General features: G+C 47.8%; 1 long non-coding RNA gene across 1 annotated transcript in view; it reads left to right on the top strand.

Annotated features, from left to right (window-relative positions):
- The window catches only part of LOC110568221 (uncharacterized), a 29,801-nt gene that overhangs the window by 565 nt on the left and 24,371 nt on the right, over positions 1-4,865 (top strand). The window lies entirely within an intron of this gene.

The following is a 4,865-nucleotide window of genomic DNA, read 5'->3' as shown; positions in this document are numbered from 1 at the left end:
GTCCCCACCCTCCGCTTCCACAGCCCAGACGGCGCTGGCTCCGCCCACCCCCGCCCCAACCAGCGAGAGGCGCTCTGCAAGAGCGTCCACCTACGGTCCTCCAGGACGGGAGGGGTGGGAACTAGCAAGCCGCGACGGTTCTGGGCCCGCGTGGGTCCTGCGCTGTGCGGTAGGAGTGGAGAGCTCAATTCCATGAAATAGTTTGTTTTCGAGTGTTGAAAGAGGAGAAGAAAGGGGGAAGTGGGGGAGGAAGGGCCATATCATTCCCTGTTAACGGCGGCGACCCTCAGACGTGACCATGGTTAGGATAGGGGATCCAGCTTCCTCGTGGGAAGCTCAGTAGAGGAGTTGACTGACTTGCTTCTCTTGGAAAGGCTCTGCGATTGATCCTCTCTGCACTCTTATGCAGCCAGGGCAGGATTACCCCCTGCCTGCAACAGGACCAAGAAAAGACTCAACCTGCGAATGAAAAGCTACCTACTAAATGCCAGACAATGTTGCTAGTCGTTGCTATAGGGATCATGAAACTGAACCAGAGAAACTTGGTGAAAGGAAGAAAAATCAGGCCTCCTGACTCCAAGCTTAGTACTTTTCCTTCCCACAAATCTTGGAATGTACAGGAATCAAGGGACTGTGAGTGTAAACCCTGAGGATACTTTAGGTCTTTCCTGAGATGTTTAAAGTGAAAAATAACTGGCCAGGTGTGGTAGCTCACACCTGTAATCCCAGCACTTTGGGAGGCCGAGGCAGGCCAATCACGAGGTCAGGAGTTCGAGACCAGCCTGACCAAACCCCCCACTACTAAAAATAAAAAAATCAGCCAGGCGTAGTGGCGGGCGCCCGTAGTCCCAGCGACTCAGGACGCTGAGACAGGAGAATTGCTTGAACCCCCGACGCGGAGGTTTCAAAAGCTGCGGTCGTGCCACTGTACTCCAGTCTGGGCGGCAGAACAAGACTCCATCTCAAATAATAAAAAAAACAAACAAAAAACTGGCTTTTAGAACTTTTTGTTTTTTTTTTTGAGATGGAGTCTTACTCTGTCACCCAAGCTGGAGTATCAAGGTATCAACCCTTGATACCTGTTGCCCCATCCTCTCTCTCTCTCTTTTTTTTTTCTTTGAGAGGGAGTCTTGCTCTGTCACCCAAACTAGAGTGCAATGGCCCGATCTCGGCTCACTGCAACCCTGCCTCCCAGGTTCAAGTGATTCTAGTGCTTCAGCCTCCGAGTAGTTGGGAGTACAGGCGTGGGCCACCATGCCCAGCTGATTTTTGTATTTTTTAATAGAGACGGTGTTTCACCATGTTGGCCAGGCTGGTCTTCAACTCCTGATCTTAAGTGATCCACCCACCTTAGCCTCCACTGGGATGACAGGCGTGAGCCACCCTCACACGCTCTTAACACACATATGCACACACCGTGCACACCCTTGGGGGCTCTAGACCATGTATTATCTGTGAATCCAACACAGGGCTTGGCACAGCTTAGGCACAGCATGAAGTAAAATGAATCAATACAGAATTTTATGCATATTTTGTGTTTTGTTGGTATAGTGTTTTATCAGCCTAATAAAGATGCCAGAGCATCTTGTAAAAGGATATACAAGAACTGGCGTGATGGCTCATGCCTGTAATCCCAGCACTTTGGGAGGCCAAGGTGGGCGGATTACCTGAGGTTAGAAATTCAAGAACAGCCTAGCCAACATGATGAAACCTCGTTTCTACTAAAAATACAAAAATTAGCTGGTCATGGCGGCAGGCACCTGTAATCCCAATTACTCAGGAGGCTGAGGCAGGAGACTTGCTTGAACCCGGGAGGCAAGACTCCATCTCAAAAAAAAAAAAAAAAAGGGATACACAAAAAACCATTAACAGTGGTTGCCTCTGAGTGGTCTGGTTGCTGACAGGGCCGGCCAAAGGAACTATACCTTCCTGTACATTTTGAATGTTGTGCTGTGCATCTGTTGCCTATTCTAAAACTTTATGTTTTATTCATTGTAAAAGGATTCCAGGCTGGGTGTGGTGGCTCACGCCTATATCCCAGCATTTTGAGAGACTGAGGTGGGTGGATTATAAGGTCAGGAGTTGGAGACCAGCCTGACCAACATAGTGAAACCCTGTCTCTACTGAAAATACAAAAACTAGCCAGGCATGGTGGCGGGCGCCTATAGTCCCAGCTACTCAGGAGGCTGAGGCAGGAGAATCGCTTGAACCTGGGAAGTGGAGGTTGTGGTGAGCCGAGATAGTGCCACCGCACTCCAGCCTGGGCAACAGAGCAAGACTCTGTCTCAAAAATAAATAAATAAAATAAACAAAAACCAAAAACTAGCCTGGCATGGTGGCAGGTACCTGTAATCCCAGCTACTCGTGAGGCTGAGGCAGGAGAATTGCTTGAGCCCGGGAGGTGGAGGTTACAAAGATCGAGCCACTGCACTCCAGCCTGGGTGACAAAGTGAGACTCCATCTCAAAAAAAAAAAAGGATTCCAGAATTTTGCATGAGTATTATTTATTCAGTAAGGTGGTCAAAGGTCAGTTTGATGGGTAACCTCATACAAAGAAAAAACTATTCCATAGCTACTCCATAGCTACAGAATGCAGAGGCCCAGAGATGGCCCACTGGGTGAGGGGCTCCTCAGTGTATCTCACCAGTGGACCATTATTTTCAAGTACAAGATCTGGTAGTGATGGGGCAATGAACAGAAAACCCTTACCTTCGATTCTGATGGAGGTTTTAATCTGCATCTCTTACATTCTTTGAAGCCTGTTTTTGCAGCCCATATTTTGCAAGAGAGAATAGTGAAAATTCCTACCTCTCAAGGTTTCCCTGAGGATTAAGTGTGACATATTTCCAGAAGCTTTTGTAAAATGGCAAGGATTGTACAAATAACTGCTACCTCACTTGCCAGTGTACCTTCTCCCCTCTAGGCCTTTGCCCATTTTCTCTACTTGGCATACTCTTTACCTCTACAGTACCATGGGAAATCCTAGTTGTTTAATCTCTATGAACCTCTGCTCTAAAGCAGCAAAACGGAGAAAATAATAGTAGCTACTTTGGGAGGCCGAGGCGGGTGGATCACGAGGTCAAGAGATCGAGACCATCGTGGTCAACATGGTGAAACCCCGTCTCTACTAATACAAAAAATTAGCTGGGCACAGTGGCGCGTGCCTGTAATCCCAGCTACTCAGGAGGCTGAGGCAGGAGAATTGCCTGAACCCAGGAAGCGGAGATCGCGGTGAGCCGAGATCGCGCCATTGCGCTCCAGCCTGGGTATCAAGAGCGAAACTCCATCTCAAAAAAAAAAAAAAAAAAAAAAAAAAAAAAATAGTAGCTACTAAGAGATCATGTGATAATGAATGTACGCAATGCCTGGTCACTGGAAATGTTCAATGATTATTAACTCATTATGTTACTCCTTCTTCAAGGCTGGCTGGAATATTACTTCCTCTGCTAAACCTTAATACTTCCAGGCATATTATTATTATTAATTAGTCATTTTTAATTACTCCCTCCTCATTTTTAATCATGGCTGATTATTCATACCCTTATTATAGCACACACTAATTTTTATTTTAATGGTTTTTTACCCATCCCTCTGGCCACTAGACATGACCTCCTCCTTCTGGGCAAGAAGCATAGGGGCACCTATCTTTCTATCACTTGGACCTGACATTCAGTGGGTGTTGCATCAGTGGCGAACAGAACATGGTAGCCAGCTGCCCTTCCCCTGGCCATATATTTATCTACAAATATGTATAGAGGCCAGGCACGGTGGCTTATGCCTGAAATCCCAGCACTTTGGGAGGCCAAGGTGGGCAGATCACTTGAGGTCAGGAGTTTGAGATCAGTCTGGCCAACATGGTGAAACCCTGTCTCTACTAAATATACAAAAATTACTCAGGTGTGGTGGCACGTGCTTGTAGTCCCAGCTACTTGGGAGGCTGAGGCAGGAGAATTGCTTGAACCCGGAGGCAGAGGTTGCAGTGAGCAGAGATCCTGCCATTGCATTTCAGCCTGAGAGACAGAGTGAGACTCAGTCTCAAAAAAAAAAAGGTCTCACTTTGTTGCCCAGGCTGGTCTTGAACTCCCAGCCTCAAATGACTGTCCCACCTCAGCCTCCCAAAGTGTTGGGATTATATGCGTGAGCCACCATGTTTGGCAGCCATAGATCTTTAGCATTTAACTCCTCCTCCTTTGCTTTGCCTATTTTTTTCTTCTTTTTTCCCCCAGTGCCCTCATTTTAACAGTACTATACCTATTATATTTCCAAAAAGGCTGAGCCAAGCTTGCACAGAGAACCTGCAAGTCAGGGCCTGAAAGGCTGCAGGGGATGGCAGCTGCTTAAAGGACCAGTTAACTACCTCTGGGAGGCCGCTAAGCTGGGGGAGAGAGGAAGGGCCAGACAGAGGCAGCAGAACATAAGCTGGTGCTGCTTAGTTCAGTGCTCGCCATTTCAAGGCCAACACTTAGCTGCTTTCCCCTGGCAGCTTGGGCAGAGGGCAAACATGCGTGTCCTTGGAGCCACTCCCATGCCCTCAGAGGTAGTTGACACAACTGAGTGGGACTCCTTCAGAAACCTAGATCAAAGCCTCTCTCTACCCTGCATTGGGCTGTCTCTTGCTGCAACAAGGTTTGGTAGCACCTTGCTCATGACACCTAGGCAAGTGCCCTCCACCTGACAGGCATTGGCAAATGTCCTGGGGTTCAGGTCACTGGTGTGCCTCAACCTTCTGAGAAGATCCTTGTCCTTCCCTTCCTTTCCCTAAAATCCTGGGTCCTGTGGTCCTCTGGGGTAGATAACCAGGGCCCAGCCTTTTTTCTTGGCTAAATGCCAGGAATAAATGAAAAAGAATTCCCACCAGATCATAA

Source organism: Aotus nancymaae, unplaced genomic scaffold (genome assembly GCF_030222135.1).
Source record: "Aotus nancymaae isolate 86718 unplaced genomic scaffold, 86718_ANA_hifiasm-v0.15.2.pri h1tg000072l, whole genome shotgun sequence".
Taxonomy (NCBI): domain Eukaryota; kingdom Metazoa; phylum Chordata; class Mammalia; order Primates; family Aotidae; genus Aotus; species Aotus nancymaae.
Note: the sequence above shows the minus strand (reverse complement) of the source record. Positions and strands in the feature narration are given on the sequence as shown.